Here is a 24,229-nt window from a genome sequence, read left to right on the forward strand (position 1 = left end):
AAGCAAAATCCTAAATCAATACATGGAGGCTACAAATTAGTTTTTGGAGGTTACACAATGGCAGGAAATCTTGAAGTGGGGCATTCTGAGTCAGGTAGATTTAAAGATTTTCTGATTTGCAATTAGTTAAGGAAGAGAAGCTTTTTTAAAAATTTTGAGGTCAGGAGAAAAGACTGTTAGCTCTGGCTCCTGGGCTCAATGGTGATAAGGGGTGGGTCTTTGAAAGGTGATTAGGTTGTGAGGGTGGACCCCTCATGAATGGAATTAATACCCTTATAAAAGAGGTCTGAGAAAGCTCCTTTGGCCCCTCTGCCACATGAAATTAAAACAAATTACCTCCAACTCAGAAAAGAGGCAGATGGGAAGCCACTGAATGGAGTCTTTTGCTTGGCAATTTCACCAGAACCTGTGAAGACGGGCAGGAGCAGTTCTCCAAAGGTGGGGATACGCAGAAGAGGCACACAGTACCTCAAGGGAGGGGAGGGATGCTGGGTAGACAGAAATAATAAAGGCCACTGTAGCTTTCCAAACTACATTTGAAGAGAGGTCTACAAAATCATCATTTCCCCCCCTCATATCACTTAATGATTATCTTTTTACCACCAAAGCTCTATAATATTTCATAATCAATTGTTTTTGCCTGCAATTTGATACAGACTTCTTTTTTCATTAGGGTAAATATTACAAAGTATACAAAAGGCAGGAAAACAGGGTGTTTTTGTTTTAAAAAGCAAACAACTCTACATCTTGTTGGTGCAACCAGATGTGCCTTGGCTCTTGTTTTTGAATATTCATTAGATTTCATTGTTCAAAGTGATCCTGTAAGAATCTGGCCAAGCCTTACAAGAGATGTCACACTGGCTTCATTCCAAGGAAATTAATAATTTTATTTCAAGCCGCTCTCCCTTCTCTTAGCTGTGGGCTTCTAAGCAAGGCCACTGGTGTTCCCCTCTCTATGAATTACAAGGTGGTTCAGACCTCCACTATTTCTATTATAGAGCATTCTGTCTTTCATTTAAAAATTGCCTCTTATGAGTATTATTCTCTGTTCTAAAAAGACTTCATTGTTTCTCTCCTATTCTACACTCCTTCTGTGTTCAAGGTCGCTAGTTACTCTATTATTCAGGCAGACAATCTTTTCATAATTTTTTTTCCAATCAGTCTCAGTTCAAGGACTTACATTCTCAATATCCCCATAAGTTTTGCCATTTCTTCTCCTGAAAACATTCTCCGTAGCTTCCCTTGCTTTAGCAGCTTCAGGTATTCAGTTCTTTGTAATGCATTGTTGTGTGGAATGTAGGCAAACCTTGTTTATGGTACGTTTTGTCTGGGTAAGATTTCTTCTTCTTTCCTTAGAATCAGCAACAATTAAAGTTTGTGGATTGATTTGGGAAAACCTGCTGTTGTTATCTAGCTTACATGGAGAGAATTCTCAGCCTCCAAGGGCCAAGAGATACAAGCTTTGAGGGTAGCAGAAACAGAGCATAGATCATAGGTCAAGGTTAACCGAAGCTGAGGTTTAATGGGAAAAGTACAGAAATCAAAATAATCTTTGGATAAAAGTTCTAAAACAAAATTTAAGGTGATCATAAATCTTGCTTAAACTAAATATATACGTATTATATTGTTTTAGCAAGAGACTATCCCATTAATACTCACAGCAACTACTAATTTAGGACTGCTTATCATGTATTGCTTCTAACCATGAAGAATTGCAATTAAAGTCCTCATTTTATAAAATCCAAGGTCAGACAACTGGTAAAGAATGAGCCTGTTTAATTCCAAAGCCAGTGATCTTTCTATACTCTGCTGCCTCATAATATAGCATGCAATGCTGACATGTGCAAAGCTGGTCTTTAGACTTGAATAATCCCTGTAAGAGGAACTATTTTTAATGAAATAGATCAAATATTCTATAAAAGAAATATTGGAACTATTGAACCTCTTGTGAGATGGATAGTTCCCTGACCCCCTCGTGTGATTTTTGATGGGGGAGCCGGGGGATGGCTCATTTTGCTCAGCCACTGAGCTCAAACCCCTTGTTGGAGGGGGAGCACGTAGGTGAGCAGGTGCAGGAGCTGGGGCGAGTGCCTTTAGGTGCCAGCAGGAATGAACCCCTTACCAGTCCATGGCAGCATCTAGTGGTTGCCCACGCCCTCCGGAGCCCCAGAGGGCATGTGCCACAAATAATGCTCTTTTTAATGTTTGCCATCTGCTGATGGCTAAGTGTTAACCAGCTCAGTGGAGAGTCAGAGTGACAGCCTTTTACACCCTGCCATCTTGATACCCGGCTCCTTTTCTGGATGTCCAAGAAGAATCAGGTCACACAGATTTGAAGGATGGTGAATGAGGAGGTTTTATTTAGTGATGGAGGTGGCTCTCAGCAAAGAGGAGCTGGGAGGGGGATGATGCAGGAAGAAGATGATTTTTCCCTGAAGCCCCACTGTCTCCAGCAGGGCTCCTCTCCAAGTGCCATCTGAGATTAAACACACCTATTCATAGTCTCCATCACTCAGTTGCTTCTTTTTCTTTATCACTCTCTGCCATACTACTGTGCTCTTCTGCCAGTGGAGTTTGGGGTTTTTATGAGTACAAGATGCCGGGGGGGTGGGGGTGGGGATGCAGTGGGCCAAGGTGGTTTTGGGAAAGGCAGCATTTGGTCAAGAAAACAGGGATAACCATTCTTATTTAGGGCTGATTTCCAGGCTAGAGGGTGGGGTCTTTGCCTGGGAACTCCCCTCTGCTACCCAGTATTTCCCTGCCTCCCATCTGTATCACTTTATATACCTATGAGAGCCATGTTTAATTTTTCTTGGACTAAAATCCAGATAGACCTGATAGTTTGAAGTTAGGGATGACTCTAGATGAACATATAAAATAAAGACTTATTCTCCTTCTGTGCTACCCTCATTATCATGCCAATCCCAGGGTTATTCATTATCATCATGATACATGTTAGTTCTGCCATACTTCCTAACTTGTGTGAACCTGAAAGTTACTTAGCTTCTCTGAACTCCATTTCCTGCATGTAGAAAATGGAGAGAAGAGACTGGATCAAGATAGCATGCTAAACACATGTTTCAGCCTTTTTTTCTCACCATAAAATCATAGAAATGGCAGAAAAATACTTTGAAAACTCATAACAGTATTGGAAAACAAGAAGAACTATGTTAATTGACCGGAAAATATAAGGAACAGTTGCAGTTAGAAAGCAGATGCAATTTAATGGAGAAGCCATGGCCCAAAACATACTCATGAAGGTCTGGTTGTAGGAGGTGAGACGGTTCTAGAGACTCAGCAGAAGCAGATAATATCTTCAAGTGTATAGATATAAATGGACAGGTGAAAAAATTGGAAGCAAGTGGGATTGAGGAGCTACTTTAGGTAGGGAGATCAAAAAGGGACTCTTAGGAGCCCTGAGACCAGAAGGATAAGAAAGAGCCAGCAATAAGAAGACTCAGGGACAAATTATTCAGGCAGGGGGAACAGCAAGTCCAAAGTAGGTAGAAAGGAAGGAGCATGCTGTTGGAGAGGAGAGAGCCCAGTGTAGGTGCAGCAGGCGAGTGGACTGAAGCTGGAGATGGTAGTTGGGATCAAGAGCCCCTTGGAAACAACCATGTCCCTGAAGGGCATGATTGTGTTACAAGGACCTGAGAGGGTGTGAGAACCAACTCTTTGGCACTGATGACTTACCTCGATTCTTTGCTGCTGTCTTTTCTGCTGTGAGTCATTTAAGCAGGGCTAAGATCTCAGCCCTCACCTTCCATCCTAGAAAACTAAGGAGAGTTTGGGGTTTGATGATTGTAATGAGTGATTTGTCAAACTCCTTACTAATTCAACTTGAGGTTTTCTGAGCACAGATGACCTGGGTGGGCAGCCTTAGGCTCTCAAATAGAAGGGCTAGGCGTGGGACCTGAACTCTTTGGTGAGAGGTGATCAGCATACCAACCTGAGTGGAATGGCCATTCCACCCCTGCTGTGCCTTCTGCTGACCCTGATCTCCCTTCTAATCACATACAGGCTGGTTTGGAAGGTTGATAGCTGCTTGCGAATAGAAGGTTGTGCCAGGAAAACTATAGAAAGCAGAACCTTTGCATTCTTTCTGACAGTGAGGCCTGATACTCTACTTACATCTGCAGTTTCTAGAGCTGAAGTGGGCTATTGAGAATACATTTAAGAAGTAAGGATGGAGTGGCATTCTGAGTGTGGACTGATAACAGCACCTCACTTATCAGCAGAAAATTGCATGCTGCAGAGCAGCATTGGATGGGAGGTCTAGTGGACAGTGATTTCTGTGTTCTTTATCAGTTAAGAGCTTAGCCACAGAGAGGTTGGTGCATTTGGGAGACTCAAGAGCCTGGGGATTGGCAAGGGAAGGGGGCTTGCCAACACCCTTTACCACTTCCAGAGGTTCTTTCCAGCAGCTATGAAACAAATAACTGTCAGTCTTAGGTTCCAACTCCAGGGTAGGATTGAGGCTTGTGAGAAAGGTCAGTGGGATTTCAAGAGGCTGAGAACCATAGGAAGGGAAATCATAAGAGTTCAACTGCAAAATTGCCCAAATGATCACTGATTTGTGGAGTAGTATATCTGCTCTGTAGAACTATAGGCTATAGGTTATGGTGGGATTACAGAAAATCTCCATCATAACTCTATAAGTGGAATCTAAACTTCTCAATCTTGTAAATATGGGAATCACAATATTGGAAGTCTAATAAAAAACAGTCTTTTTCAGTGAATCAGTATAAGCTTGTTCAGGCTGCTGAAATACCATAAAATACAGTAAATTGGATAGTTGAAACAACAGAAATTTATTTTTTATAGCTCTAGAGGGTGGGAAGGCCAAGTTCGAGGCACCAGCAGACTTGATGTTTAGTGAATGTCCATTCCTTTCATATAGGGACATCTTCTTATTGTAACCTCACATGACAGAACACAAGGACTTTGATCTCTTCAGCCTCTAATCCCATGGCATTAATCTTATTCATGAGGGCTTCACCCTCATGATCTAATCACTTCCCAAAGGTACCACTCCTAACACTGTCACACTGGGAATTAGGTTTCAACAGATGAGTTTGGGGGGATGCAAACATTCAGACCATAGCAGTCAATAGTGCCCTAAAAAACACAAAAGTAAAGATGGTAGATTGTGTACTATGTATGAGTAGACATAGATGGAAAAAAGGAAGTCTTAAATGACCTTGGGGCCACTGCCTTCTTTCTACCTGTTCCTTCTCAACCCCACCCAAGATAAGAACTTTAGTAGAGGCTGAGGCGTAAGAACTGCTTGAACCCAGGAGGTGGAGGTTTTAGTGAGCTGCTCGACTGCACTCCAGCCCGGTGACAGAGCAAGACTCCATCTCAAAAAAAAAAAAAAAAAAAAAAGGAGTTAATTGCCAAGTACATTATATGCAAGTGTGCATCACTGGGGCTGTGGGTGAGGTTGTGAATGCAGGTACTATTGTTCTGGGAAACCCACCCTGTGGTGCTAAGTGGGGCATGATGATCTCAGACACAAGACAAGAAGCAGAAGTACCTATAAATAAACGTAGCTCCATTGTTGTGGCCCAGAGTATTTTTAGAGGAATTACAACACCCCTGCCCAATATATATGTAGCGGAAACCTACTCTCAAAGATAGGACAGGGGGAGATTGAAAACTCAGACCACTCAGACCAGTGAAGGACAACAATTAGTATACATCGACTTTTAGTCTCTACAATCTGATAGTTGAAACTGCAGATTTTATGGTGACAAATCCTGTAGTTACGAATCCTAAGCATGTCCTATCGGAGATGAGCAAGTGTCTATAATTGCATAGATATTAGGAGAAAAATTCTCTGATCAGATTCAGTCTAATCAAAGGAGGACTTGGAGACTTGGTTATTATGAGAATTCTTCTCACTGAAGATCAAACAGTTTATAATTTCTCTCTACTTCCTATATTCCTCAAATAGGAAGTATATCACTTCCTTCACTCCCAATTCTTACTTTTCAGAGCAGAGCCAGGCTGCCTGTGGGCCTCTGTTTTCTGTTTTGCTGCAGAGGAGCAGAAAGTATAGCCTTATCTCATAGACTGTTACACTGAGGAATATACTCCAGGAGCTATTACAAATGGGCTACTGGGGCATCCCTGCATAACGTGGTATGATTAAGAACTCCTTGAGACCTCATGTGTGGTTCTAGGACATGCAGGCCAGACACAGGCCTCATTTCAAATGAGATGGCCGAGCTGTCAGGGATCCTGCATTTCAAGTGTAGCACTCAGCACTTCTGCCAATTTGAGAAATGCTCTGAGACTGAGGTGTGTCTGTTTCACTGTTATAGGGTAACATTGAACCTATGAGAACTTGGTTGAGGGCTTCCACTCTGTCATGGCATGCTCATATTCACACAAAGGACATGGAGCAACAGGTAGTGTTCCAATTGGACCTCAAAGGGTCCTACCATTTCCCAGCATGAAGGTGGTAAGGATGAGTAGAAAGAGTTGGAGGCTACCCCTTGGGTGGAGCAAAAGACAATTGGCCCAGCTTTGAGATAGAACACCTTTCACCTCATCATGGAGAAGCAGCAATCCCTTTCTGTGAGCTCAAACCCAGAGGAAGCAGCATTTGAGTCCAAAAGATCCAGTGAAGCTCAATTAACTCCTGATGGTCTGGATGAAGACATCTCTTATGTGGCTAATTTAACATGGTATAATGGTATTAATGTTGGTGTTAACAGAGATGTCCTTAACAGAAATGTCCCAGTCCTCTTTACTCCCTGAGTGGGAGAGAATAGGAATTATATATATATATTTATATATACGTATATATATATTTTTTTTCTTTTCCCCAGGGAGGTCGACGAATTCCCCTTTCCTAGAGTGTGAGGTAATAGGACGAATCCCTTTGTAATGTGGCTCAAGGTGAAGATCAAGCCCAGCTATTTATTAGATGGTCATATATGCCAGAGATGTGCTTATAGATTAGATCTTGCAATCCATCCCTCTTCTGCTCCCAGGCCAGGCTTGCCCTTGTCCTTGGTATGACATCTTTGACATCTTACACAGTTAGATCATTTCTTCAGAATGGAAGGGAGTGGGAAAAAACACATCTTTGGCCCTGCAGAGAGTGAGAGCTATTGCCTAAGCAACTAACTTGCCACATTCAGCATGTTATTAAGCACTATGTATCCGTCTTGATTAGGTTGAATCCTGATCCCATCACTAAGCACTGAATGCTTTATGATGCTTATATTATCCTGGATGATTCCGGGACCTATCAACAGTTAGGTGTAGGTTTTAAAATAGGATCTAACTTTGGTAGACTCTTTTTATCATTTTTAAAAATATATCCCAGCAGTTCCCAAGAATAAAATATCCTTGCTGAAAGGCCCTGTAGAGTATCCCAGACACCTATCTGTTTAGCATAAGATGAAGGGGACAGTGTGGTGGCTTGGGTCAGGCCCAAAGTCACCTGTATGTCTGGGAAGCCTTTCTAACCAAAATTATAGTACAGAAATGTCTGCATGGTGGGATGTTGGTGGTCATGCCAGTGGCTGTGCTGTGACTTTGCCTTTGCACATCTCCAAGCCTGCCTCTCAATCCTCTTCTCATTTTATAAAAGAGCTCAACAATTCAACACAAACATCTCCTTCTTTTCTTATTTTACTTGTTGATATCTAGGGAAACCTTAAGACTTCCGTTTTGCACCCCAGAGGAAGAGGAGGAACACTGGGACTGAGGGCCAAGGGTACTGCTAGGGACTGGGAATAAGGAAGAGGCTGTTGTATGGTTTGCCTCTTTATGAGGCTTTGCAATAAATGGGCCTCCATGGGATCCCCGCTTTTCCCCTTGCATTTCCTCTGCTTTGTTCATCTTGCCTTGAAGGGGTCCCCTGTGGAGGCCAAGTCCTGGGAGTATACCCGGGAGAAAGAAGCTAGGGAGGCCACCTGGCTTCCTTGGGCCACACAACTGCAGTGTGGTGAGTCACCTACGGTCTGACCCAGCTCACAGGTTTGCCCTTCACAAAACAAAGATAAAATCTGTGTCTCCTTCATGGCTCCCTCAAGATCTTCAGGGGTGATGGGCAGCTGGCTGGGAATTTAGACCCCTGGGTTGGGGCCATACCTATCTTTCCCTTTAAGCTCACTCAATTTCCAGTCCAACTTTCAGAACTGATGTCTTCGTTATTTGTGTGTACCTCTGGGTCTTGTGCAGACTTTCCTTAAATCGCTTATAATTCAAAGCTGCAATTACTTTTTACTTGAGTTTCTTCTCCTTTAGGTTCTGAGCTCCAGAAGAGCAGTATACTGGGTGGAATAGTGTCTCTCAAGATTCATTCCCTCCTGGAGTCTTGGAATGCAATCTTATTTGGAATGGGACTTTTGCAGGTGTAATTAGTTAAGATAAGACCACCTTAGAGTGGACTAGAGTGGACCCTTAATCCAATGTGACTGATATCTTTAAAACAAGAGAAGAAGAGACAGAAAGTGACATATACAGAGGAAAGATGATGTGAAGAGACACAAGGAGAATGCCCTGTGATGACAGAGGCAGAGACTGGAGTAATATATCTGTAAGTCAAGGAACATCAAAGATAGCTGGCAAACACCAGAAGCTAGAAAGAGGCAAGAAAAGGTCCTCACCTTTTTTTGCCTAGAGCCTTTGGCAAGAGCATGGCCCTATTGACACCCTGATTTCACACTTCTGGCCTCCAAAACTATAAGAGAATAAATTTCTGTTGTTTTAAGCCACTAGGTTTGTGGTACTTTGTAACAGTAGCTCTTAGGAACTAATGCAGGGGCTGTGATCTGGTCACTCTTGTATTGCAGGAACATAAACTGGGTCAGGAATGGAGAGGTGAGCTGTTAATATTTGCCAGATAAGAATTGCATGTAGAGAGGGAGGACAAGAGAAATATGATGGATAGAACAGACACAAAAAGGCAAAAAGCTTGCCTCTCTAGTGCATGTGCCTGAGGTGGAGACACCTGCAAATCACTGTATGCTGTATATGTCAAGTAAGCCCTCATTCATTATTCAGAATGAAAAAATGAATGAATGAATGAATTCATGATATTGGGTTTCTCTCATCTTCACATTGCCTCTAAAAGAGCCATCAGTTAACACATCTAGTGAGAAGAAAACAATGAAACTCCCTGTGTCCAAATCAGCAACGTGGTAGAACCATGTCAAGAAACATATGTGTACAAATGTCTCATTGTAAGTGTGGCAGGTTGCTCTGCCCCAAATACCAGGGGGCAAGGCCTGAGGATCAGACCCGCCTCAGGCATGGAGAGAGGCAGAGATGCTCAGCATCACACTGTGCCTGCCACTCTCTGTGCTGTGACCTGGTCCCTGCTATATTTAGACCCAAGTCAAAAGTCTTTCTTCCCCATCCTAGCTCTGCCACCTGATTCCTCCAGACTCCAGCCTGTGCTGCAGTCTCCCTGGGAAAGCAGACTGCTTTTCCTGCAGCTGCTCGCTGCCCCCACTCTGCTTTCCCCTCCCTCTCTCATTGTTCATCATTGGCCAGCCTTGTTTGCAGCACAAGGACATGAAGAAGACATTCTTCCCATTCTCCAGTCATTGTCACTAATTGAAATGGGAAGCAAGACAAGGCTCCAGAAGAAAAGCTTATTATGGGCTGCCTTGTTGGAAGAAAATGAATCACCTAAGCAGATAGGTTTCTGTGATCTCAGGCAAACCTCACTCTTTATTCTACACAACCCCGTCTAATTGTTCAAGAAAATGTTCATCTGCTTCATAATGGAATAGCCATAATAGAAGTGTTGTGAAATCACTGAAAAGTTTATTCAAGGCTTGCTCGTGAAAGCCCAGTCATAAAGCATGGGGCTTTGGGGGAGTTAATAGAATTGGCTCTCACTGAAATGGCATGGATAACAAATTTTCTGAACATGTATCCTTTTAAATGTGCCTTTTGGTGGGAGTCTGAATTGGCCTTTGACAGATGCAAAGCACTAACAAAAGGGGCGAATTTCCGCAGCTCTGGTGTTAGGTTCTCCCCAGTGGCTGTATCCTTAGGGTCCTGCCCAGCCTTTCACAACTGAATGGGGTCTAGAAACCTCCAAGGTTCCCATGAAACCAAGTCTTGCAAACAGGGGATACTGAACTTTTTCCTCAAACTGTTAAACGTGAAGAAGAGAAAGTTATCACATGAAGCGGAACAAAAACATCCAGAAAGAACGGGTGGACGAAATGAGGCTATAGAAGATAAGCTACCCTGCAGTGAAATGTCTTCCAATAAATTATGTCAGGATGAAGGCGTCAGAACCAATGAAGAAAAAGAAACACAAAAACCATACAGCAGACGTGTACATTCCTCATGCACTACACAGCTTGTGATAAATAGAAAGACATTTAAGATGCATTTCTGTCCTCGGGAAGCCAAGTTAGATTCATTTGTTTATTCATTCACTGAAGAAATAAATACTTTTGTGCTTGTAGCCATTCAAAACTAATGACCATTTAGGGGAAAGGCTGGACAAAGTTACCATGATTTTTTTTTTTTTTTTTTTTGAAGCAGAGTTTGGCTCTTGTTACCCAGGCTGGAGTGCAATGGCGCGATCTCGGCTCACCACAACCTCCACCTCCTGGGTTCAGGCAATTTTCCTGCCTCAGCCTTCCAAGTAGCTGGGACTACAGGCACGCGCCACCATGCCCAGCTAATTTTTGTATTTTTAGTAGAGACGGGGTTTCACCATGTTGACCAGGATGGTCTCGATCTCTTCACCTCATGATCCACCCACCTCGGCCTCCCAAAGTGCTGGGATTACAGGCTTGAGCCACCGCACCCAGCCAGTTACCATGATTTTTAAGGCAAGTTCAGAAAAGGGAGAAAACCACTTGAATTGGAGATTTGGGAATTGAACTGGAGAATTTGGGAAATTGATTTGGAGACCTCTACTCCTTCCCCACATGCATCTAGTGTCTCCTCAGCTCCACCCAGATCTACCCTTACAGAAACGTGTGGCTTGGGTTGTCAGGCAGTAAATGTATGAGTGATTCTCTTTGCTTCTTTTAATGTTCCCAAGTGCCACATTCCACACTGGGCCATCTGTAACCTAATTTCCACTTTCTGATCCCCAAAATGAAGAAATGTATGATGGATTATAGATAATTGCATATTTCTGATCTCATAATTTGCTTCATATATTTTAAATGAAATTTTAGAGATAATTATAGATTCACAGGACTGCATATTCTTAACTCTTCCACGAATGGGTGGTGAGGTCTGTGTCCCCTGGAAGGCTCTATGACTGCTTCAACCCACAGAAAGTCTCCGAAGTAATGCTACGCCAGTTTCCAGACCCAGAGAGAGGAAGTGGCCAGTGCTACTTCCTGTCTATGAGAACATTCTCTCTGGGAACCCGGAGAAGCCATGCTGGGGAGGTCTAGTCGACAGTCCCAGCTGAGCAGAGCCTTCCAGCCATCTCTTCCTGGGCACAAGATACATAAATAAAGCCATCTTGGACCATCCAAACCAGCCCAAATGCCAGCTGAGTATCATCAAATTGACCTCAACTGATACAACATGGATCCAACGGAGCTGAGCCTGAAATTCTGACCATGAACACCACGAAAGATAATACAATGAATATTGTTTCAAGCTACGAAGTTTTAGGTTGGTTTATGACATAAAAAGAAGAGAAGGTCCAAAGCACAAATGATAGCAGTGATTCTTTTCTTCCTCCTGAGCTGAAATCTTTGCTTGTTTCTTCCATTGGTGCCTAGCATTCATCTCAAGTCACGCAGACCATGGAACCTTTTTGGTGACACCACCACAGCTGGAAGGCCATGTAGTGAGAGCTCTTTTATTTGAAACAAAAATAAATTTTTCTCAGAGACACACATCCCTGGTCCAGAGGGGACTTGCTCACACAATGGCCCGTGTGTATGAGTGTGTGTCTGCCTTTTGCTTGTGAGAGAGACATGTTTCATTACTGGACTTCATTTTCTGTCCTCAATGGAGCCTTTTTCTTTTCCTTTTCTCTTCTGGTGGGGACTATAGAAACCATTTCTAGGCAAAGCCCTGTCTATTGCTTTTGTTTTTCCCTCCCTGCTTTGTTGCAGGCTTCGCCTCAGCATTCAGCACGGGCGTTTCTTGAGATGGTCGGCATTGTTCCTTCCTCCTGGGCCTGGCAGAACGCTTGGAAGGTCAGTTGGAAATGAAGCTTCTATTATCTGCGATCTGCCTCACCCTCTAAGCTGGTCTGTCCTTACACTAAGGCTCAGCCAAGCATGAAGAAAACTAATTGTCCCCAGTCTCTGCTCTGCTGCACACCAAACCCCGACTTGTGCTTCTCCCAGTTCCCCACTGGTCGAAGAAAGCCTCATCTAAGCAGAGGCACAGAGGGACATGTTCCCAGGTACCGCTCTGCCCAGCCTGTGTGGCTTGAGCTGCCTGTGACTCAAATTGAGGTGTCCCAGGGCTTCTCCTGGAGCTGCCAGGGCCAGGGAAGGGGCGGAGGGAGGGAGAGAAAGATGATGACTCTGCGTGTTCCCAGTAATTGCAATGGGCATAGGAAAGGGGACTTGATTAATTTGCCTGATGAATTATGCATCACCTCTGTGTGCCGCCCTCCCAGCTTCAAAGCTTTATTATTCACATTGCTTGGATCCAACCACCTCTTCCTTCCTTGCCTTGAAAGCTGTTGTCCAACAAGTATCAGGGAAGTCTTTGACTTTTGACTGCTATGACCACCTAACAGAGTGCTTCCAGGAGTCAACAGAATTACTTAGATGTAAGCTGTAGTAAATTTAAACACACACACGGCTGGAGTAATTCATCAACAACAAGCCCGAGATTTATGATGTGAGGGAGAATCCAGTTGTCTTTTGTAGTCTAGGACAAAAAAATAAATAAATACAGAAGTGGCAATTACTTTGTTAGTTGTGCTTAAAGTTACCACCACATGAAAGAAAGTCTCCTTTAATAAAGAAAGGAGCAACAAGGAATGGCATGGCTGTGAGATTAACTGGGTGTTTTCAAGGCCTGTGGATCAAAAATTTGATCTCTCAATTTTTCATCTTTCTGGTCTGTTCAAGCTTAGGTTGAACCAGGGCCTTTTTCAATCCCCTTGAGTGGTTAGTGGCAATCTGGCCTTTCATTAGGGCTCCTAGCATGCCCTAAATGATTTGGTCTACCCATCTTTCCAGGTGAAGACAGAAAACTCTTTGTGTTACGAATCAGGGTAAAATAAAGACAATACTTCCTGCGTGAAATTGGGCTTGAAGAACTGAGCAGGGCCCAGTGTAGTATCAAGCTTTTTCTGCCAAAGCTCAGTCTGAGAGGCAAAGCTAACAAGGGAAACAAATTCAGTTAATGAAATAAGACTATGATTTAAAAGGGTGTTTGGTAACAGCTTTATTGATATATAATTAACATACCATATAATTCACACCCTAGAGTGTACAATTCAGTGGTTTTTAGTATATTCATAGAATTTTCCAGCCATCACTACAATATATTTTGGAACTTTCTGAGAGCATAGAAACCCTGTGCTCTTTAGCTATGACCCCTTGTCTCTCTATTTCCCAACCCAAGACAAACACTAGCCACACAGGGCTGGCATTTGCCAATTATGGGCACTTCATAGAAATGAAATCATAGAGCATGTGACCTTTGTGTATGGCTTCTTTTACTTAGCATAATGTTTTCAAGGTTTACCCATACCATAACATGAATAGTATTTTATTCCTTTTTATGGTGGGATAATATTCCATTGCCTGGAATGGAATCTCCAACTCCATTTTGTTTAACTATTTATCAGTTGATGGAGCAATTTGATGATTTTACAATATTTTTATTTTGAGTTTTACTGTTTTCTATCTTTTGGGAAGAATATCCTTTCAAGTTGACAAGAAAGCTTTTGAGTAATGCACTAGACTAGAAGAAGAGCAACGTAAAACTCTAAGTAAGAAGTAGGTTTTAGGTTCTTCCAACCTGGGATTATAGCAAATAGTGAGGTCCTAATACATCTCTTATAGTGCTCATAGGAAGCTTTACAAAATGGGCTCTTTTTCAAAGTACTAAATATGAATGGGACCTACATTTGAATCAATCTTTTCAAAATAGCAAGAATTCCATTCAACAAACATCTATTGAACATTTGCAAAGTCCCTGAGCTCCAGGACTTAAAAGTCTAATGAAAAAACAACTGACTTACTGATGAAAACAAATGACAGATAGTGGTAGAGAAAACACATGAGGGCACAAAAATGGCCAGTTTTGATGTGCAGATTGAGAGCCATGTCATCCAGAAGGGTGAACTATCTGGGTATATCAGAAGCTTGGCTGGAGGCAAACTTGTCTCAGTTTTGCCCACTGTAGACTGGGCTTTCAAACCAACATCTCAATACCTCTTTCCTTAGAGGAATCAGCTGCAGTTCCAGCACTGGGCTCTCCCTCTGTTCCTCTGATGAATTGAGGACCCTCTTGAATCAGCCAATATGAGGGACACCATTTTCCTGGCTGTATGTAAAATGAGGGGTTGCACTCAACATTCTTCAAATTCTCTGTAGAGGCAGAGAGCAGAAAGAATGGAAAGACTTCCATTTCTGACTTTGAATCCTGATTTCATGGTTTAATAGCTGTGTGGTCTTGGGTATATCCCTTCCAAAGGACAGTTCTCTCATCTGTAAAATGAGAAGAGCTCAACCTACCCATAGATACAGTATAAGGAGAGACATAGTATAAATGAAATGAAGTAATATCCACAAGGTATCTTGCAGCTGTAGAAAATAAATAAATGGTAGTTACCTAAAGCTCTACTGATGCCAGCAATCTTCACTGTGATGAGAGTGTGATGGGTCAGCTACTCTGGCACTAGATTATTTACTGAGCAATTACTAAGTAAGACTTGAGAGGATAAAGAAGACAAAGGCCTTTCCTGTTTTACAATGTAATAAGGAGCCTGACCCAGTCGTTATGAAATAAATGGTGGCAGGACAGACAGGACAATATATTACCCCCCACTAGCTAGAAGTGGCTGCTGGCCACTCCCAGTAGCCTGTCCTTGTCCCTCTTCCAGGGTTTCTTAGCACTTTCTCCTTGGGGTTTGAATTATTAGGTTAAGAGTTTTATCATCTCCACCAGATTGTGTTGTCCTTGAAGGTGGGACCATGTTCTTTCATATTTAAAAATCTAGGCTTATCAGAGAGTTCCCTCCGAAACCATGCTGCCTCTCTAGTTATCTGTTCTTTTTCTTCTGCTTTGGAGTCATTTGTGATTTTATAGTTAGAATTTTATTTTTAATGCCTCTTGAGCCATATTTCCTTTCAAGGCATGGCTCTATAGTCATGATTATCTTTCCTCAGAACATTCAGATGTTTAATATTTTAAAGTCTAGGGCATCACTTTAGTTCATGTGGTTGACGTGATGGGCTTCTTCCTCACCAGTGGTGATTTGTCTCTTTCATGCTGATTAGCAAACTCAACTTAGCAATTGTATACATTGTTTCCTCTACTCTTAGAACCAAATAATTGTCAGAAAGGCAAATCAAGTGTTGTTTCTCTGGTAGAACAAGCCTTCCTCTTAAGCTCTGGATTCCTGAAGCCCCTACTGCTTCCCAGTCTTTTCAGGTACTAGGAAGTCTTGCATGAGAGGCAGCCACTGACCAGTCCAGCTACAACCCAAGTCTGTAGGTCAGGCTGAGACTCAGCTTTATTCACAAGGTGAGAGAATGTTTGAGCAATGAAATTGTAACTTTAACCTGGAACAGGTAGATGAGTCTGTGGATATATTAATGTATCCCAAAAGATAATGTATGAAAAGATCCTGGGGTGGCTCACAGAGTGAGGAAAGAGTGAACTCAGACTTCAGGAAAGGCAAGAACCAGGACAAATACTTCAGGAGACCTTACCAGTGGGATTTGTGAGCCATGTCTCTAGGGACCGCTGTTGCGTTAACTCTACTCCAATATCCAGCCTCTGAGAATATAAAACTGTTTAAATTTCAAATTTCAGAAGAAAGACCAATTGACCTTGCTTGGGTCAGAACTCTATTCGTCACCAATCCCTCACATTTAACACAGATGTAGTTTGATGGCCACTCCTTTGTCTGGGGTCATTCCTGGAGAAGGGAGATCTGTTGTGAACTGCGCAGCTGTCTGGTTCGCGTCTACCATTGCAGATGCTTGGCTCTTCGTCCTGAATGGATCAGCAACAAAGAAGTTAAGGAAAAACTCTACCCAAGACTCTCTCTGAGTCAACCACTCTTTCATGTGGTAAAAAGTTACAAGATCAAAGAAAAAAAAAGCACCAACCTGTAATTTTCTGGTATTTACGATGCTATCTTCTTTTACATGCTTACCTAGCATTTTAAGTTCTGTTATTTAACAGGCTAGAAATTCATGAGGCTAAATATTTATTGCAATATGCAAATTTTATGTACCTAAACTGTGCAGCTGGGAATAGTCATTTTCTTAAAACATAGTACAACCCTCAAGGAAAAGACTCTAAATCAGAGCACTCCAGGGATTCCTATTCAACAAAAGAATTCAGGAAAAACTTGGCCCTGAAGGCACTCTTGGATCAGGGACAGAGGGCAGGAGAAGGTATTCTTTCATTTGTTTCCCTCATTGACTCTTTAGTGAGTATATTCTCCATTTAAGGCATTGTGTCAGGCATTTGGGATAATAAAGTGATCAAGACAAATATGGTCCCTACCCCAGAGATTGTAGGGTACACAATTAAATCAGCAACATCACTCATTGGGTTACAATGGAGATGTATGAGGTGTATAAAATCCTATTTTAAGATGATCTCATATGGCCAGACGTGGATGAGGTGGGAAGGGAGTATTCAAGGGAGGCTGAGGCTGGAGAAGGGATATATGAAGTCATGGGAAGAGTGGGGAAAAGTGTACCAGGTAGAGGGAACTACATGTGCAAAGGGTCTGAATCGAGAGAGAACATGATGCATCTATGTAGTTTTGTGAATCTAGAGTTGATGAACTATAGACAACCAGGAGGCAAATAAGGAAGAAACTCTCTCAACAACAGCTTGAGTTAGAACTTTGCCCCAGGGATACTGGAGAGTCACTGAATATTTTAAACAGGGGTATACATTCAGGGTGCTATGAGCAAAGGTTTGGGTCTGAACATCCCTGAAGATTTTGGTACCTGAGATCCTGGTAGAGAAAGACTCCTAAAGAACAAACAGACCCTTCTCAGGAAGCTCTTCAGAGTGTTAGCGCTTGCCTCTCTGAGATTTAGAAGTTCTCTAGGGGAGCCAGGGCAGGGCCAAGGCTAAGACAGTGCCAAGAGGAGGGCTCCAGGAACTCCTCACAGACACCACGAGACTCCTCTACTAACACAGGACAGACCAGCAGAAGCTCAGGCCGGGTACTATCTTTTAAATTGTCTTTATAAATTTCATTGCTGCCTTGAGTTCCTGGCCTACTCAGGGGGAAGGACCCAGCACTAACAGGTGCTGAGGCTCAGGTTTAGAATCTGGTGCCATTCTGGAGCCCAGGGCAGGCACAGCCTTCTGGCAGCATCCCTTCTATGACCACAGGGTGGTGGCTCAACCCTGGTCTTGTTCCTGTCTCCTCTCCTGCAATTATTATTATTATTTTTTGCTTGTTTATACCAAAGATTGACTGATATTTTTCCAGTTCATTTCCCATGAATTTCTCTGAAGGCAGTGGTTCTTTGTCTGAAATGGAAGTTCATTTGCAGTTCATTTCCCACGAATTTCTCTGAAGGCAGTGGTTCTCTGTCTGAAATTGACTTGTTTTGTGATTCATTTAAATAATATAGATAAAGCCCCATGCAAGAGCTTTGAGAGGGTTGACAGATAAATCAGGTACAAACGTTGACCTCAAGGAACTTGAAATCATGTATGAAAAATAAGACAAGCTGATGCAGAATATATTTGTTGAGGATCTACCATGTGTTCAGCTCTGCTGGGTTCCAGAGACACAGTAATGAATGGGCACCCTGAAGGAGCTCACATGAAAATCTGGAAGTGTGTATCAACTGCTGAATGCATTGTTGTTTTAAAAGTTAGCACCTTGGTTCCTTGGAGAGTGACGGAGAGGGAGAAAGAGAGAGAGAGGGAGAGAGAGAAAGAGAGAGAGAGGGAGAGAGAGGAGAGAGTGCTGTTCTTTTTTCTGGGCAAATAAATTGATTGATAATTTGCAGAGTGGAAAGTGGGCCTTCAGGGCCTTGGTCATTGGATGCCAGGGTGTGTGAGGAAGGAGAAGCTGCTTGAGAAGACAGTGGGACAGAATTTGGATGCCAGTCTTCCCAAAACCATGAACTGAAGGGGTGAAATATTCAGTTCAGGGTGGGAGTCAGAAAAGACTTCTAGTAGAGGCAACGCCTGGATGTTCGTTAACTGGGCCAGCTGGCAGGAAAATCCTCTGGGTAGAGGCAATAGAATGTTGACAAACAGAGGGCTGGCTAAATAAAATGTGAAGTGTTGTCCTATAAAGAAATTCCATTGAAAAGCAAACCTCTAAATCTACATGTATCAACATGGACAGGTTAAAAAAAATAATGCTGTGTTAGAGGCAAGTTGCAGAATTGTATATGTTTATATATAATTATACGTGTATATAGGCATGGGTCTAAGCCCAGAAAAAAACATAGCAAACTCATCAGAGTGGTTACCTCTGTTTGGAGAGCAGAGAAGAGTGGATATGAAGGGGTCTTAAGCTTTATAGGTAGCGTTCCAGTTTCTTAAAACGTGAATTATTGATGCATTGTTTAAGGAATGAAAAATTCATAAAACAAGGAGAAAATTGACCAATGCCATAGGCAGATAGAGATGGAGTCTACGGAACGCAAGGCGGAAGAGAGCACTTCCAGCTGGAGGAGTGGAGGAAACTTCCTGAAGGAGGCAGACTCCAGTTGAAAGATAGGCCAGACCTGGCCTGGGAGGGATGGAGAGGACAGAGGGACAGGCGTGGGGTAGATAAGTGTAAGACGGATAAGAGAAAAAGCAATTGTTTATCTGAAATCAGTGTGTGGAGGAGATTAGGGGTCAGGGAAAAAGTTGGATTAGGACCTGGTCACTGGGGCAGGGTAAGGCTTTGAGGGTCTTAAAGCAAATGAAGGGTCAGCAGGTCTGGTAGCAAAGGGAAGGGCAAGAGGTGAAAGTCAAGTCACGAGGCTACTGCACTGGCCCGGGGGGCTGTGATCAGCCCAAACGGGGGCAGATGCTGCGGGCAGAAGGGAACGAAAGGCTCTGTGGGCACAGATTGTCACTTTCAGCAGATCATACAGTTCAAACCTAAAACACATACCCAGCTTCTTAGAAAGGTTCTTATCTCTAGCCTTAAACACTATGGAGACAGGCAAACTCTGAAGAATGACATGCTCTTTAGACTGACACTCAAGGAAAGCCTTAGTTTTCTTGAAAAATTCCTTATTAATTTAAATACCATGGCTTTCTGCTAATACTAAGAAGAGATTATAATATTCCAGTGGGACTTCCTTTGCTTAACATGAAAATAAACCTGACAGAAGGATTACAAAACTAAACATGGAACATTACAAGAAACACTAATTACCTCCCATTCTTTCTTCTCACTCACTAAAACAACTATTTAGACAAACAAAGCAGCGGAGAGGAGGAGGGAGCAGAACTGAAGGGTGTATGGCTCTGCTAATCCCTGCTGCTTTGATAAATCTGAAATAGGATCATCTGACATCTGAGAAGTGGGAGGTATCTTTCCAGGAGTGCTTTGCATTAGGTTACCTCAGGTAACTGATTTGCCTTTTGAATCCAACGGCTTTGGACTGAACATATAATTTCTCCTCTGTGAAGCCGCCTCAGAATCCTCCCTTCTCCTTCACAGGAAGTGTAATTATGTCTCTTTTGGGCCAGGAGCCCCCTGCTCCCTACCCTGGAAGAGCGCCTGCCTGCACAGAGATGATTGTCTGCAGATGGGAACCTTGGGAGCCCAGGATCGATGGGGAGTTCACATTTAGTGCCCACCCCAACTAGCCCAGCACCTGTGTTTATAAGAATTTCATGAATGAGAAGCAGAGCTGGGGAAGAAGGGAAGGGAACGGAAGAAGAGGGAGAGGATAGATGGTCAGGGAGACTTTTGGCTGTTGAAATCCTATACTCTGGGATCTGAATTAAGCTGTTCACTCAGACAAACACTAACTTGATTTGGTCTGTTGCTGTGAAAAAATTCCATACCCAACGTTTGTATTGTAATTTGTATTTAGATTTTAATGCCATAGTTAATCATTTTCCTTCATGCTACCTTCCATCGGTTGCTTCTCTTCAGCAACCTTACGAAGGGCCCTTACAGTGCAGAAATGTTTACTAAAAAGTCAAGAGGCCTGGAAGCACAGCAGGAAAATAAGTAAGTCGCAGTTTCCTAACGCGTCAATCTAAACATATATACGTTCATATCAGTTGTATATATCAATGACGGATTATTGAGTACTCCAGTGTTACCCATCCACCCTCCCTATCACAGCTCTCTTTGTCTCTATCTCTGTCTCTGCATGCCTCTTCTGTCTCTGCAAGACTCCTGCCTTGCTCCTGCATCCTGTGCTGTCAGTCTCATCATGATTAATGCTGGCAAGACTAATGGACTCTTGGATTCTAAGGGCTAATGTGGCCATTGCAGGAAATTCTCATTCCTTCTGTGCATTTTCTTGTTCTATTTATTATTAGGACTAAGCTTCTGCACATCCTGGGAGCATCACTCTCCTCCAATTCAGCCCCTACACCTGTGTTCCTGAAATACCTTCATCTCAGGGCCGTGTGTTAGACAACCTGGGCTTCTTAGAGGAAAGAGAAGTCTGGGTGTTACTCGAAACAGTTTCCCTCATTTTTATAATAGTCTTTATTGCATTTTTCTTCTTTGCTGAATGATCATTTATCCTTCTGGTATATAGCGACTTGCTGTTTTGTTTGAGTATTTTATGTTTGCCTACTTACCTGTTACAAATATTTCTCAAATATTTATCACTATAGTTGGACAAACAAGTCAGACAACCTAAAAACATAAAACGAAATGTGTGAATGTGTTTAAGCTTTCATCACCAAAAACAAAACAGAACAAAACAAAAAATAGACAGCAACAGCAGCAAAAACCAAAAACAAATAAAATAGAAAACTGTTCATATTTGAAAGAATTATATCCAGGTTCACCAAACTAATTATTCATTCACAGATGCTCATTTTTAGGAACTCAATTCTGAAAAAAACTTTGAAAAAAATAAGCAGGAAAAGAAAGGATATTTGGATCACCAAAATCAGATTACTAAGATTACACCTAGGAATTAAGGATCCATCTGCAAATAAAAGTCCACAGTAAGTTCTCATCCTGTTTGTTTCCAACTGAAGATGAGCCTACATGGGACCTTCAGAGGGCATTATAAGCCTATTTTGGGATGAGTATAATAAGACTTGAAGGGAGCAAACAAGAATTAGAATGTATCCATCTCTTGTGCCTCATTTTCTCAGCAAAGGAGAGGGCATCACCAAAGAGTTTCAGAGCCCCTGGGCCTAGAGCAAGTGGGAGGATGGTGAGTTACTTTCAGTGAGTACAGATCTCCTGCCCTAGATAGATGTGTAGAGCTCAGTGCAGAGAGCACTTTTGGAAGAAAGTCTGTGTGTCAGTCTGTTTGGGCTCTAACAGAGCTCCATAGACTAAGTGGCTTAAAAACCACAGAAATTTATTTCTCACAGTTCTGGAAGCTGCGAAGGCCAGGATCAAGGTACCAGCAGATTTAGTGTATGGTGAGGGTCTTCTTCCTGGTTCATAGACAGTGTCTTCTCCCTATGTCCTTACATGGTGGAAGGGGAAAAGGAGCTCTCCAGGGTTTCTTTTATTAGGTTGATACAAAAGTAATTGTGTTTTTTTTCCCATCAAATATAAAGGCACCAATCTCATTTATGGAGGCTTTATTCTCATAGCCTAATCACCCACCAAAAGTCCCACCTCCGAATACCATCACATTGGGGGTTAGGATTTCAACATATGAATCTGGGGGCAGGGAGACAAACATTCCACCATAGCAGCACCAAGTCACTCACTCTGTCTTAGAGACAAGGAGAATGGCAAAGGTGATGGGAAATTCTGTGAACACCAGTGTTTCTCCCATTTTCTAGAAGGAAAAGATATTAGATCTTCTTGTTTTCTATTATCTAGCACTGTCAAAAGATTTAGTGGCTTGCCTATGGAAATAGTAAACTTTCTGTCCCTAGAGTAGGTGTCAGCCTGGTAGAGATTTTGTGGCTGGGTTGTAAGCATCAGCCAAGGGACTCTCAGCCAGAACAGTATTTTCTGTCTTAGGGGTTGTTTGAAAATGTGGGTGGGTGGCTTTGGTCATTATAGGGACCAAGTAGATAATACTAGACTCTTTTAAGGTCTACTCTAACATGGCAAATTCAAATGTTTATGATTTTTGGAAGGTTTCTTTAATTCTTTTTTTTTTTTTAAATATATATATATACACAAAAAAACCAGTCACTTCTGAATGAGAGCACAGTACTGAACCTAGAGTCACTCAGAGGCTGTGGCAAAGAATAGAATGGCATCATATTTGGTCCTTTAAAGCAGACTTTCTAGATGAAAAAATTAGTACCTACAGTGCTTGTTAAAAAAATAAGTTCTCAGGCCCCATCCCAAACTTCCTGAATCAGACTTTCCAAGGGGGTGTTTGAAAAGCTTTGTATCTGTTTCTGAACCTGGCTGCACACCAGAATTATCCAGGGAGCTTAATAAAGTGCTGATGGCTGCACTCTGCCCTGAAGACTCTGATGTAACTGATCTGGGCTAGGGCCTGTATTTTTAAATGCTGTACGGTGGTGCTGCTGTGCAGTCAGGGTTGAGAGTCACAGCTCTGGGTCAGAACCCCAAGCAATTCTTATTATGAATCATAATGGGCAATGGACATTGAGGAATTGGGTGCTCATTGATAGCCTGATTGATTGTAATCCTTGGCAGGTATGAGCTGGGCATGGAATTGAAGACTGCAGACCTATTAAAGGATCAGAAATTTGGAGGCCTAAGTTGGATTGTAATAGGAACCTGAAGTTGTTTCCGCTGCTTTACTAGCATTGGTTAGAGAGATCAGTGGCATACCAAGCCTGGGTTTGGTTGAAGGCGGAGCAGTGGGGGTGAGGTAGGGCAGGTGAGTGTATGTGTGTGCAGGCATGTGTGAGGAATTGTGGCTCCCAGTGGGGAGGAGAATTTTATCACTAAAATTGTTTAGAATAGTAGGGGCATAGTGGTACTTGAAAAGTAGACCAGTGTTTATTCAGCTTTACTATTGCTGTTTAAAAACAACATGTTTATTTAGTAACAGTATAAGATTTACAGAAAAGTTGCAAAGATAATACAAAGGGCTCATGTACATCCCTGCACCGATTTCTCCTATTTTTCACTATGTCTTAGATGCATATGATACATTAGTCACAGCTGATGAGCTAATATTGATACATTATTATTAAAGCCTATATTTTATTCAGTTTTCCTTGGGTTTACTTAATATCCTTTTTGTGTCAGGAACCCCATCCAGGATCCCATATTATACTCAGTCACCACATCTCCCTAGGCTCCTTTAGACTGTGACAGTTTCTCAGACTTTTCTCAGTTTTGGTGGTTTTGACTGTCTTTAGGAGTATTTATTGGTCAGGCATTTTGTATAATATCTCTTTTTGGGCAATGATCCCTGAGAAAAGGGAAACAAATGAGGTAGGTCCTATAATTGGCCCTACTTATTGGTTGGAGTTTCCAGCACAGGCAGGGGAAACCCAGAGTTCAGTGGTCTCCCGAGTTAAGGAAACAATTCAGGATTCTGGGATATCGAGGTTGCAAAACTTTTCATGTCAGAGTACCAGAGAACAAAGAGCTCTACGAAGAGAGAGCTCTGGAGATCTGCAGAGGAAACTGTCTAAGGCCAGGGAAGAACCACTGGAAAGAAGCAGGCAGAACAATCACTGTAGCTCACACAGGGCCACAAATAGTTTGTGCTCTCATTAGTCATAGAGAAAACCCTCCTAATACACTGGGCATTGAGTAGAGTCCTCTGAAGAACATGGGCTAAAGAGTGAGGTCAAATTATCCCTAGATTAGGTTGATACTGGGCCCGCTGAAGGAAGCTTAAAAGCAAGCCTTGAAAAAAATCAAATTGTTTCCCACTAATTTAACTGCGTCCCAGAAAAAAGATCAAAAATACCTAAAGGAATAAAAAAGAAATTCTGCACCTTTAAACATAAAAATAATTAAATATAAGACCTAACACCA

This window comes from Callithrix jacchus, chromosome 17 (genome assembly GCF_049354715.1).
Source record: "Callithrix jacchus isolate 240 chromosome 17, calJac240_pri, whole genome shotgun sequence".
In the NCBI taxonomy this organism is placed as follows: Eukaryota; Metazoa; Chordata; class Mammalia; order Primates; family Cebidae; genus Callithrix; species Callithrix jacchus.